Source organism: Crocodylus porosus, unplaced genomic scaffold, assembly GCF_001723895.1.
Source record: "Crocodylus porosus isolate Cpor-Errol unplaced genomic scaffold, CroPor_comp1, whole genome shotgun sequence".
Lineage (NCBI taxonomy): Eukaryota > Metazoa > Chordata > Crocodylia > Crocodylidae > Crocodylus > Crocodylus porosus.
In genome coordinates this window covers 179,300,227-179,312,260 of record NW_017728886.1, presented here as the reverse complement: position 1 = coordinate 179,312,260, position 12,034 = coordinate 179,300,227, and the positions used below count along the sequence as shown (strand labels likewise).

General features: G+C 43.2%; 1 protein-coding gene across 3 annotated transcripts in view; it reads right to left on the bottom strand.

The window, feature by feature from the left end:
* PIEZO2 (piezo type mechanosensitive ion channel component 2) overlaps positions 1 to 12,034 on the bottom strand; it is a 498,844-nt gene that overhangs the window by 453,831 nt on the left and 32,979 nt on the right. The gene's annotated exons all lie outside the window — the stretch shown is intronic.

Genomic DNA, 12,034 nt, shown 5'->3' with positions numbered 1-12,034 from the left:
GTTTTTCTTCCATTTTTCTGTCATCTATTTTGTTTTTGCTCCAAGCCCCTGGGGTTTTTTTTTTTTTAGTTCTTTCCCTTTGAAAAAATATTTCCCTGCAGAAAGAAATTTTTTTTTAATCCAGGTTTCATTTGCTTCTAAGGCTGTTGAGCTAAGATCAAGAGTAATACTTCATAAATTATACATCGTGAACAGATAAACTGGCTCTGGCTATTGTGTAAAAATACGAAACAACAGACAAAGTACAAAACAAAAGACAATTAAACAACAAAAATATAAAAAAAAAACCCAGAGTATGCAAAGGAAGCATAACATTTTACCATAATACTTTGTACTACATTAGGACTTTACACTGAAGTATCACCAAGTGCTTCAGTGAAGTAAGCCTTACTTCATTTCTTTCCAAAATGTGGAAAACTGAGTGATCAAAATGTTAATTTTTATGCCTCAAGTCTGAATTCCTACCTCCCAATCCTTTGCTACATGCAACCAATAAACCATGCTTAACTGGAAGTGGATCAGAATGTGATGGTCAATTTAGCCTTTCACTCTTAGGGGCTGGAACAGCTATAAAAGACAGCATGCTTAGGCCTTAAAGACTGTGGAAAGGAAGCAAATATTTTGATTTGTTCTCTAGCAACCCTTCTAGCTGACCTGAAAGCAACATAAATGAGCTCCATAATCGATGCTCCTTATAGAGAAGTTTGTTCCTGCTTATTTTCATGGTAAAAATCAAGGGAGAAAAATCTCTCCATCTTGTCTCAGAACAACAATATTGACAGTCAACAAAAATGTTTGTTAACCGTTAACATAATTAGAAAACAGAAATTACTCATGTTTTATTTTCAGCAGAACAAAAGATACCTTCCCCTGCATACTACCTGTCTGCACCTTAAATATGACAGGTAAAACTGCTAGTGCATCAGAGCATACAGCTGCTAGTGTCACCTTTGTTTTCATCCCTTTGGGAATGATGACATGATGTCAGCCAAACAACTTAACAGGCCTGTAATGAAAGCGAATAAATAGCCTCCCTAATGTACAAACACCATATTTGACAACTCTGCTAATGATTCTGGTTCTCACTTGATATGAAGCAATATATTATGTTAGTATTTCATTTCCAGCATGAAAATTTAAGTGTGGTGAAAAGCCTCTCCAGCCAAATACAGGTGAGGGTACTGAATTAGCCATAGTTCATCAAATGAGTGTGAAATTAAAGTCACTACATTACTTGGGACATACTTTAAAAGTACTTTCTTCTTTAGGTGTTTTGAAAGAACTAAATAAATGTCTTCATTATTTTCAAAGCAAACATGATGAGACAAGAAAGAGGAAACCCACCAAGATGCAAAATAATAGATATTGCAAATAACCTCTGGCTACAAGCAGAGTTCTCTGGTCCTGTTTTTTAATGCATAAGCTTTTGTGAACTTGAGCTCACTTCAGCTGGTGCTGTGAAAGGGCAAGCCCAGAGTAGTGTATAAAGGAAAGTGAGGCTCCACCAGGAACAGCAGCAACAGTGGGAGGTTTCCACTTCCTGATACTTCCTCACTATGTGCAGGTGCTGGAAAGAGGAACATACCTCTTGCTACCATGGCTGTCCCCAGCTGATACCAGCCACAGGCTGCAGAGAGTAAGTGTGCAGGGGCCAGACTTAGGCGAGAACAGCAGTGGAGGCCTGCAGGTTCCTCCTTTCAGTGCCTGCTCTGGTCTGAGGGGCAGTATAACACACCCCTCTTTAGGAAATCCTATATCTGCCCACGGGAGTATCAGAATATTATCAGAACCAGATGATTTGAGAGGTCTCATAGAAAATGAATGAAATTTAACTGGGCCTACATACATCACTCTACACGTGAACTAAAAATAATAAATGAAGTTTCACTGCAGATTAGAGTGGCCCATCATTTGAAAGTGACAAACGTGAAGCAAGTCTTGATAACAATAAGCCAAAGGTGATGTATTTGTGAAATGCAGTCCTAGAATGTATGAGACTAGATTCCAGTAGAGAGATGGAAAAGTGTATGTTATTGTACAAGTAACATTTCAACCAGCATTCTATATACAATTCTAGTCACCACATTAAAAAAAACTGAATTAGTCAAAGACTTGCAACTATAATGGTCGGAGAAATGGAAAGCCTTTTATGTGAAGAGACCAGGGGCACAGACAGAAGTTACATTTGTCATAAGATCGGCCCCCTGAAAGTGCTCTTTAGCCATGCCATGACACACATACATGGCTGCAGAGCACTTAAAAGTGGCCGATTGCACAATACACTAACCCTTATATGAGGGATCAGATGAAGGTGCTCCACTTTGGAGCACCTGAGGGAACTTGTGTTCTCTAGAATTAATTTATGATATGACCAGGGGCTGGGCTGATGCAGCCCAGCCTTGCCCTGTCCCCCTGGCTGTCTGCAGGAAGGGAAGGGAAGGGAAGGGGAATAAGCTCCTGGCTGGGGTTTGCCCAGTCTGAGCTGGAGGGCAGGTGGACTGCTGCCTCCTCCCCCTGCCACATGGCCCCCTTCCCCCAGCTTCTCCCCTCCAGCTCAGGCCAGGCAAACCCCAGCCAGCAGCTTGCTCCTCCTCTCTTCCTGGAGACAGCTCTGAAGCTGGGGGTGGGGATAGGGGGATGGGAGAGAAGCAGCTCCTCAGCTGCAAGCAGGCTTGATTCTCTCCACCCCCACCCCAGGCAAATGTCTTTGGAAGGGTGCTTTAAACTCATGGCACTTCATGTAAAATGATAAAATTAGAGCGGTGGCCTGCATGTTTGTCAGTGCCCTAAAAGAACTTGATTTGTTTAGGCAAGCAAAACAAAGACTGAGGGGGGGATATGATTGCTCTCTCAATTAATACCTTGTGGGGAAAAGAGCTAGTTATACCCAAGGACACTGTTGGCACTTGAACAAATGGGCTTAAGCTGGCCTTGAATAAAATCAGATGGGGATTTAGAAGGTTTCTAGCCATCAAAGGAGTGAAATTCTGGAACACCGTCCTCCAATGCAAGAGGAGGGCAAAATGCCCAAATAGTATTTTAGTGCGACTTGACAACTTATGAACAGAATTATACAACACACTAATTTGGGATACCAGGTGATACGATTTCAGCAAGATGACCCTACAGGATTAAATATTGTAACCCCTGTTGTTTAACATATATGTAAAAGCACTAGGTAAAAAGTATATGTACATAGAATACAAAGTGATACACAATCTCATCAGGATAATGATGAAATACAGACCACTACAAAACAACAGACAAATACATCATTCAATACGTGTAGCCAGCTAAATGAGAGAAAGTTGCATTCCTTTGTTCTTTCAATAAGATGGTCTGAGGTTTTAGCATCCAAAGTATACATAGATTCTTGCTCTAATTGTACAAACTTCTCACAGACTCTGTTTACAGTACCCTTGTTTGCAGTGGTTCCTGGCACTTCATGCATTTTTCATAGCTGCTTGTTTCTTGTTAATATATGCTGTGTTCCTTGGAGAGCTTGCAAAAAGTGATGCACTTAGTTGTAAAGTGTTTTGCAACTTAATTTTAAGAACAAAACAAGAAATACAGCATGTAAACACTCTGAAAGCATTACTAAACAAATATTTATTCAAGGTAAAACAAAACAAGAACAAAACACAATCATTAATGACCTCTTTAACAGATAAAATTAGGCTGTCCAAAAGCTGGAAAAATTATTTATCCCAAGATTACTAGGTGAGCTAAGGATGTTAGCCAAATTTTTAGCAGGCCTCCTGGCTTATACACAGTCCTATGTAGACCCATTAAAATGAGTCAACACTACATTCCTGTGAGCAAAAGTAGTTACTACACAAACAAATGCTGATCTGCATATGTAGCTTGGTATTCAGCTCACAAAATAGCAGGTCTTGCATGTACAAAGGTAAGCTCTGCTTTAATTCGTAAGCCTAGACTAGCAATGCTGAAGCTGAAGCCCTCTGACAACAGAAATATATTATTTGATAAATAATGTTCACTTCATCTACATAAACTCCCCTCCTTCGCATGTTTGCTTCTTCTATTTAACAAATCAACAATTTATCCTTCCAAATCCATAATTTCACTAGCACCCCTCTAAAATCCATCTCCTGAGGGAGACTTGCGTCTCACTGTGTTTCCCCATGTCTTCCCCTAAATCTACGGTCTCCCAGCACAGATTGTCGCCATTGTATTTGGTTCCCTACCTGCATCCCAATCTTTGGATCCAAACATTCTTCCATATTAGGAGTTTCCTGATTGACCCAGGAAGCTTATGAGGCTTTTTCAAAAACATTAAACTGACAACTTCCTTCAGTGTCAATTAGATTTGTTTGGTTTAAGCGTAATCAGGTGATGTTCTGTATCCATCAAATCTAATCAATACCTTCTGACACAGTAGAAGGGAGTTCTATACAGTCTCCCCCTAGCACTTAAACCGCATCTGAGAGGAAGAGTGCAAAGAACTTTTTCAACTACGTTAGCTTCCTACTCTAGATAAGGCAAAGGAATCCTGATAGCATTAGATGCACACTGGCAGGGGTTTATTGGTAATTCACAAATGTTGAAGTAAACATGTTCCATCTTTCCAAACCAATATTAGATTGAGACTCACAAAGCAATTCACAAAAAAAAAAAAAAAAGCCTAAAACATTGTATAAATAATGTTAAGGGAAAAATATTGAGACATACCTCCCACTTACCTCAAGGTTCAAACATTTTGCTTAAGTTTTCAGGTTTGTTTTCCCTTTTAATAAAAAGGTCAGCCAATTCCAGCACTAAAGCTCCGAATGTTGCCGTTGTAAATACTACAGAAAAATCATTATAACAGTCGTAGAGACAAGAGTGAAGTTGAAGATGGATGACCTAAGGAATATTCAACCACGTCTGCAAAGGCAGAAAAGTAAATGTATCAGAACATTCACTTTCAAATTAAGAAAAACTGCAGTAAAATGAAGCTCAAATACTAACTGAGTAGGAATTGTCCATAAATCTGTGTTCATCCATTGACAATATAAAAATCCAGCACAATGATAGTTTTAGTTAATCCTCCAGTCAGGAAAGAGTTACTGACAGAACATTTCTATATTTTTTTTAAATAAATTCCGGAAGGAGATATTTAAAGGCCTGTCAGACTAGCACTAAGGCTAGAGACAGACATTACACATAAACTTGTTTAAGTGATTAGAAACTGGTTTAAACCTATAACAGAACCGACATTCATGCACAAACCTGTAACAGAAAAGACATTCAGTGCACATAAACCAGTTTCTGAGGAGTGGGGGAAAGAGTCCCCCTCTGGGGCTGATAGAAGCCCAGCCACTTCCATCCTTGCAGCTCCATGCTGCACCTGCAGCTCACTCTGACAGAGAAGCCCTGCGCTAGACTCTGCAGGGAAGCAGGAGTGGGGCTCCCTCCAGTCCTGGGACAGTGAGAGAGGGGAGTGGGGGAAGCACCTGGCTCCAGCACTGAAGCTGCAAGCTCAGGTCCAGAGCTCCAGTGGGGAGTCCCCGCAGGCTCCAGTCTCTCCCCCAGCACAGTGCTGGCTGGAGCCATGCCTGCCCCGGGCACGACCTGCCTCCCCGCCTGCTGTTGCTGCCAGGCAGCAGGGGCTGCAGCCATGGGGGAGTATGTGCAATCATGGGGGGAGTCCCCTACACCCCCCACCCCCACCCTGCCCAGCTGAGCTCCATGCTCCGATTGCCTCTGTGGGGAGAAGGAAGAGGAGAAGAGTTCCCCCCAGCATGGAACAGAGCCTCCCCCTGCCCTGGGGGGGGAGGAGTGAGGGGCTGAGCAGCCTCACAGAGCCCCCTGCCCCACCTCACCCCATGGTGGTGGCAGGGAAGGAAGAAGAGCTCCCCCAGCAACAAACAGTGCCCATCTCCAGGCCCTGCAGCAGTGTGGGAGAGGGAGGAGGGGAAACAGTTTCCCTCTGGGACCGGGCAGCACGGTGTGCCCAGATTGCTCCTGGCTGTCAGGGAGCCGCTGGAGCCTGGCCAGGCCCCCTTCCTCAGCACAGGTTCCCTGTGAAAGGGAAGGGAGGGCTGCTCTTGCACCTCTGGGCTTCTGGCTTGAGCCACTGCAGGCCTGTGCCAAACGTCTATCTACTTGTAAAATGGTTCACTCTCTGCAGGTTAGACTAACCTGAAAAGACTGAATCAGTTCAGGTTTGGGCGTTTTTAATGTCCCTAGCCCAAAATGTCATAACTCAGTGACAAATGAGATGAGCACAGAGTATGCTACTGAGAAAAGTTAAACTTCCTGAATCATACAAAAATGCAATTAATTTATGAAGATATCTCTATTCAGCTCACGGTATTTCATTCTTTAAAAAAAAATAGGGGATAAAAAAGTATCTCACTGCAAATGTGCAGTCAGAGTTACAAAAACTAGCAATCATACCAAATAGTAAATTAAGTAGATTTAATCATACCAAATGAGTAAATTACTAAATGGACTACCTTTATGACTAATTACAGCTAATAAAGTCATTATTTTTGCCAGTTGAAAACTTGTTGATTCATAAAACAGAATATACTTAACCACACTAGCTCGGTGCCGAAATCATTATCACTAAACTCAAATGGGCTTTGGGATCAGCCCCAAGACAGATGAAGTGACATATAACTTACTACTGCTACAAGCAATCCTATTCCTTCAGCTAAACAAGTGCTAAAGTAACTTGGGCCCAGAGAGCCTGGGCTCTCTCTGTCACAATATGAAAAAGTGATGATGGGGGTAGTAGTTACAGTGTAGCTCCTTTGTGTGTATCTACTCTAATTCAGGGTTCTCTAACTTCTGAGCAGCCAGGGAACACACATGCATGGGTAATGACTCCCCTCACTAGGCTGCCAGCTTCCCCTCCCCTCCCCCTCACTGTTCCATGTCATACTGCACCCATCACAACCCTGTATCATGCCATGGCATGCTGCTCCTCTCCCCAGGCTGCAGGCCCCATTGTCCTGTTCCCATAAGCAGGGGCAGAAAGCTGAAGCCATAGGATCATGGATAGCCCAGAGACCCTAGCATCAGCATCAGTTGGAGTGCTGTGGGGAGTGGAGCATGTGCAGGACCCTTCTGGCTTTCAGGATGGATCCAAGCCATAATTTCACACACATACACATACACACACACACCCCTGCCTTGCCCCTCTGTGGGCAGCAAATTGGATAGCTTTGGTCTCACTTATAATAGGTCTTAATTAAGACAATCCAGGGCCCAAATAACAGCTAAAATTGCCCAGTTAGTGCCCCTTCAGCATCATCAAATGATGATGGATAAGACCATCATGCTTAGTGGAATGACCCACATCCTTGCCTATAATTTCAGTCCTTCAGTGGCAGCAGTACCACAGCTTCCAACTGCTAGCTGCAGTTCCCACTAGCAGGTGATGTTAACTAACTGGAACATCTTGTGAAATTGAGGGCCCAGCCAATATGCTGCGAACACATGGAAAAAATATCAAGCTCTTCACTACACTTTCCCTTTGCCTCAATCATTCCCTCAAAGCAGTAAATGCAGTGCCTTTCACACATAGTTGCCTTCTCTATTTTTCACAAGAGAGAGAGGAGGGGGAAGAATCCTTTCCCAAAAGGCAGAGAGCAGGACTAGGGATCTTTGCAGGGGTGACTGGTGACTCCCAAATCTGGTGGGGAGGAGACACAATTTGTGGGTAGGCCCAGGGGCAGGCCTTAAGCCCCATATCTACTGCTATACTTCTGTGCCGCGGTTTAGTGCCCCCTGCTCCCCAACGTGCCACCAGCCCACACAGCAAAAAAGCTACCCCATTCTAAGTGATGCCAAGTCAGGGGCCAATTTCACAGGGGGGCCTGTGCCCCGCTGCCAGTTGCCTGTGGATCTTTGATTACCTAGTGGCTTTCATGAGACAAAAAGAGATCACTTGATGAACTGTAAAACTGAGCAAGCAGTTACAAAATAAAGAGAAGGCCAGTAAGAATAGGAAAAGCAGCCACATTAAGAAACAAGCAGATTCTCTAACTTTTGGGGTACTTACAAGATTATATTTACAGCCCCTCCTAAACTTTGGAATGCCCTCACAATTATACAGTATTGTAGCATGATCCATATTTCACATCTTTAACGTAAGCCACATTCCTTTCATTAAATAAGCCCCTCTCTGATTAGAGGCAAACAAAAAGTTTGGTCTATAAATCCATCCAAATGCAGCAGATCACAATAATTACAATGTGTACATATCAATTTACAGTCTTCATAACATCAGATAAAACCCGTACATCTAAATCAGCCATTTGCTGCAACCATTGTAAAAATAGGTCACTGTCACAAAAGCAACGTCTCTGGTTTCAAAATTAAATATTTTGGGTTTGTCCCTGCATTTCCACAGCCATTTCTGCATCATTGGCTTCAAAATCTTACCAGTTTTCACTTATCCATCAGAGTTCTTCACTGACCTTTCTTTCCTTTCTAGCTTGGATATCAAACCAAAATCTCTTTCCGAACTCATTTTAAGTTATAATTTCTCTCCCCTTCCTTACTCTTCTATTCCTAGCTGACTACTCTATTACTTTTCTTGTCACCCAGACTGATATTCAGGTCTTTAATTTAATCCCACTTTTTTCTCTGGACCTTGTTAGATATTAATTTTAGGCAGCTCCTGGAGCTTTTAACCCCTGGATTGTACACACACTAAACACCTGAAACTAGTTTTAAGCACTCTTTAGGAAGCTTATTTTTATGCCACTTTGGCCTAGTTTTATCTCTGATCCATGTTATCCAGCTCATGTTAAATGTGTAGCCACTTGGGCCAGGGACAGACATTACACATAAGCCAGTTTAAGTGATCAGAAACTGGTTTAAAAACAGTTTGAAAATGGCTGAAACTGGTTTGAGATAAACCTGGTTGAATGAAACTGGTTTGAGATAAACCTGGTTGAATGTAGCATCAGACTTAGCTGATTCGGCTCAAACCAATTTATGCATCGTCTGTCCCAGGCCCCTTGCTGGTTTAAGATAAACAAGACTCCTGCAGCATCCCAGCATGCTCTCTGGACTGGGCTGGGCAGTGCTGGCCCCTCCTCTGTGCTCCGTAGCTGGAGCAAGGGCAGGGCCAGACTGACCCCTAAGGCAAAGTCCTCCCTCCTTCCTCTCCCCACCCCCCACCCTCAACCCGTGTGGACCGCAGCTGGAGCTTGCCAACCCCAGCCACACCTCCACAGCTTAATTCCTGCCTAGTCCCTCTCTCCCCTGGAACTGCCCCCCACCCCAGGGTTTGGCTGCAGTCTCAATCATCGCACACATGTGTTGGAGATGTAGTTAAGGGAAATTGCAAACAGCTTCAAAGAATGCAGAGAGCTACATTTATATTATAAAGCAGAACCTATAAAATGTAAGAATACCTAAACAAAGCCTTTCTGAATGCAGGGCTGTAAGGAGACGCATGATTATGTTAGACTTACGCAAAGCTTTGTCTTGTCTTCCTCATTTACATTTTAAGTTAAACTAAGTTGCATATGCTGTGCTTTAATGTGTCTTACCTTAGGCAACTTTTGGTAGTACCCTGTTGTATGCTTTGAAAATTGCTGCGTTCAACACATGCTTGCTTCAGAGACAGGACTTTTTCACATCCCCACTCCTTAGTCTGTTGTTAAGACAGGATTTTGGATTGGTGAAAGGATCTCTTCAGGCTTCCTTCAGGAGTGTTCCAAAGGGCACACTCACCTCTTTTTATATACCATATAGCTTGCATTTCTTAATACTTTCAATTAACTTAAGCCGTCCTCCTAATGCATCTTAAAAATCTTGCTTCTGTTTGCCAAATATGTTTACCTTTAACTGGAATCTTCTATTATGAGGTACTCTTTTCATTCTTAGGTGGGGGTAGGTTTTGCTCCAACTGCTCAGAGGCTCTGACCTCTTTTACTCAGATTATATTAGTTCAATTTATTTAGCCAACTTCCTGATTAATTTCAAGTCAGTGACAGTATTTTCCATCTTCTCCTTTCACAGGATGCAGGACTTGACCAAAATTCAAGCTAAGCATTGACGTTTGTGCTCAGCTCAAGCTACAACCCAGGCCTGAAGGCCTTTGGGTCCCAACAAGAGGCCAACAAGACAAAGGCACAACAAGGAAAAGTGACTGAATGGTAACATCAGCAAGGCATGGCTGCAAGAGAAGTTGGAAGCCATGAATAGCCCAGCAGAAGGGATCTACCTAAGTTGCAGTGAGCGAAAGGGATTTTCAGTGGCAAGGAATGGGGGGACGGTGGCCATCTTGGCTGCTCTCCTTCACACTAGTGGCTCCATACCCGTTAGCAAGCTATGAAACCAGGCCACAGCTCCCAAGAGGACTGCTGGCTCCACCTGGGAAACCAGCATTTTATTTTCAATAAGTGTTTTTATTCTGTAGAAAATGCCTAATTTTGCAGACAATGCCCATTTCACAATTTTCACAAAATCTGCAAAATTATAAATTAAGTAGATCCCTACCCATTAGGCAAAAGGCACCCTGGGAGGAATGGATGGGCCAGGAGGGCCCATATAGCGTGAGGGAAAGATTGGGGATAATGGGATTCAAGAGGGATATGCTAGTGAAAGGAAGGACTAGGGCTCTCTCTAGGCCTGTTGGGGAGCCTCCCTTTTTCAGATCAACCATGTACATCAAAGGGTGGCAAGCAAAAGTGAAGGAAGGTACCACAGAGCCAGAGCAGGACAGGAACCATTTCGACATCAGGGGACATCATGGCCGTCCCATTACATCCCACCCACTAACCCCTCCCCCCTTGGTCAGAATTGGGCTCACTTCATATACCTGAACAGTGCCCCCCCCCACACACACACGCACCCACCACTTACCTGTGGCTGCCCGCACTTGCCGTCCCAGGGAGGCAGGCAAGAAAGGCTTACCTGCCTGCCCAGCTGCTGCCATCATTGCTGGTCTCTGGGCCATGCTCAGCTCAAAGAAGAGCAGCAGCCCATCAACAGCAGGGGCAGGGGCCAGGCAGGCAAATTCCCTGCCTGTTCCCCTGGGAAAGATAGCATGAGCAGCCACAAGTAAACTGGGGGGGGAAAAGGGGGGCAGAAGGGAAGTCTGAAATGGGAAGGGAAGACAGGGATTCATACCTTTCAGTCCTATAGGCCCCTGCTGGCCTGAACATGCAACTGCTCCAACTCAAGCTAACAGTAACACCGATCAACATTTAAGCCACTCACCATGTAACATGTAACAAAGCCCTCCCTGTCATCTCTAGAATCCATTCATGAACTCCAATGCAAAATGCTACTGCTGCTGTCTCTCACCTCATGTCCATCACCATTCTTGCATGTGTCCTGGTTGCTTATCTCCTCTCCACCCTATCCAATGCTGCTCAACTTACCTTCAACTTACCTACCCTGCTTCTAGAAACATAATTCTTCTCTTTGAATCCGTATTACTTCCTGTTTCATCCAAATCAAAGTAAAGATTTTTCCTCTTCTACAAGGATATTTCCCCCTCTCTACATTTTGATTACTATATCACTTACTCCCACTTCCTACAATCTTTTCAAGTCTTATTTTTTCTCCATTTGTATTTCCCCCCACTCTCAAATTTCCACTTTCAACCATCTGACCCCTGAATCCAGAATAATATTTCTGCGTTCATCAGCCTTTCTTCCTTCATATTCCTCCCTTAAACCAAAATCCATAGGATGTGGGTAAGATACTCCAAAACCAATGTTTTTACCACATTAGTTAGAAAATTCACAATGTTGTAAAAATAAATATAGTTTACATAGATTATCTTGTGGCAACATCCAATTCTACTGAACACCATGCCACATTCTTATCTTATTTACTCCTGTGTAATCCAATGAAAGCAACAGAGCCAATTATACCACCGTAATTAAAATTTAGAATCTCTGTCCATGTCTATCACAATTTTGGAGGTTGGAAGTGTTTTCTTTAAGTCTCTAATGGCCTTTAGTGCTGAACATTTTCACTGTTTTCACACTGAAGTTCTTGTAAAATAGTAAACTCCTCAAAAGTGTTCAAGAAAGAGCCTCAAACTAGGCCATCT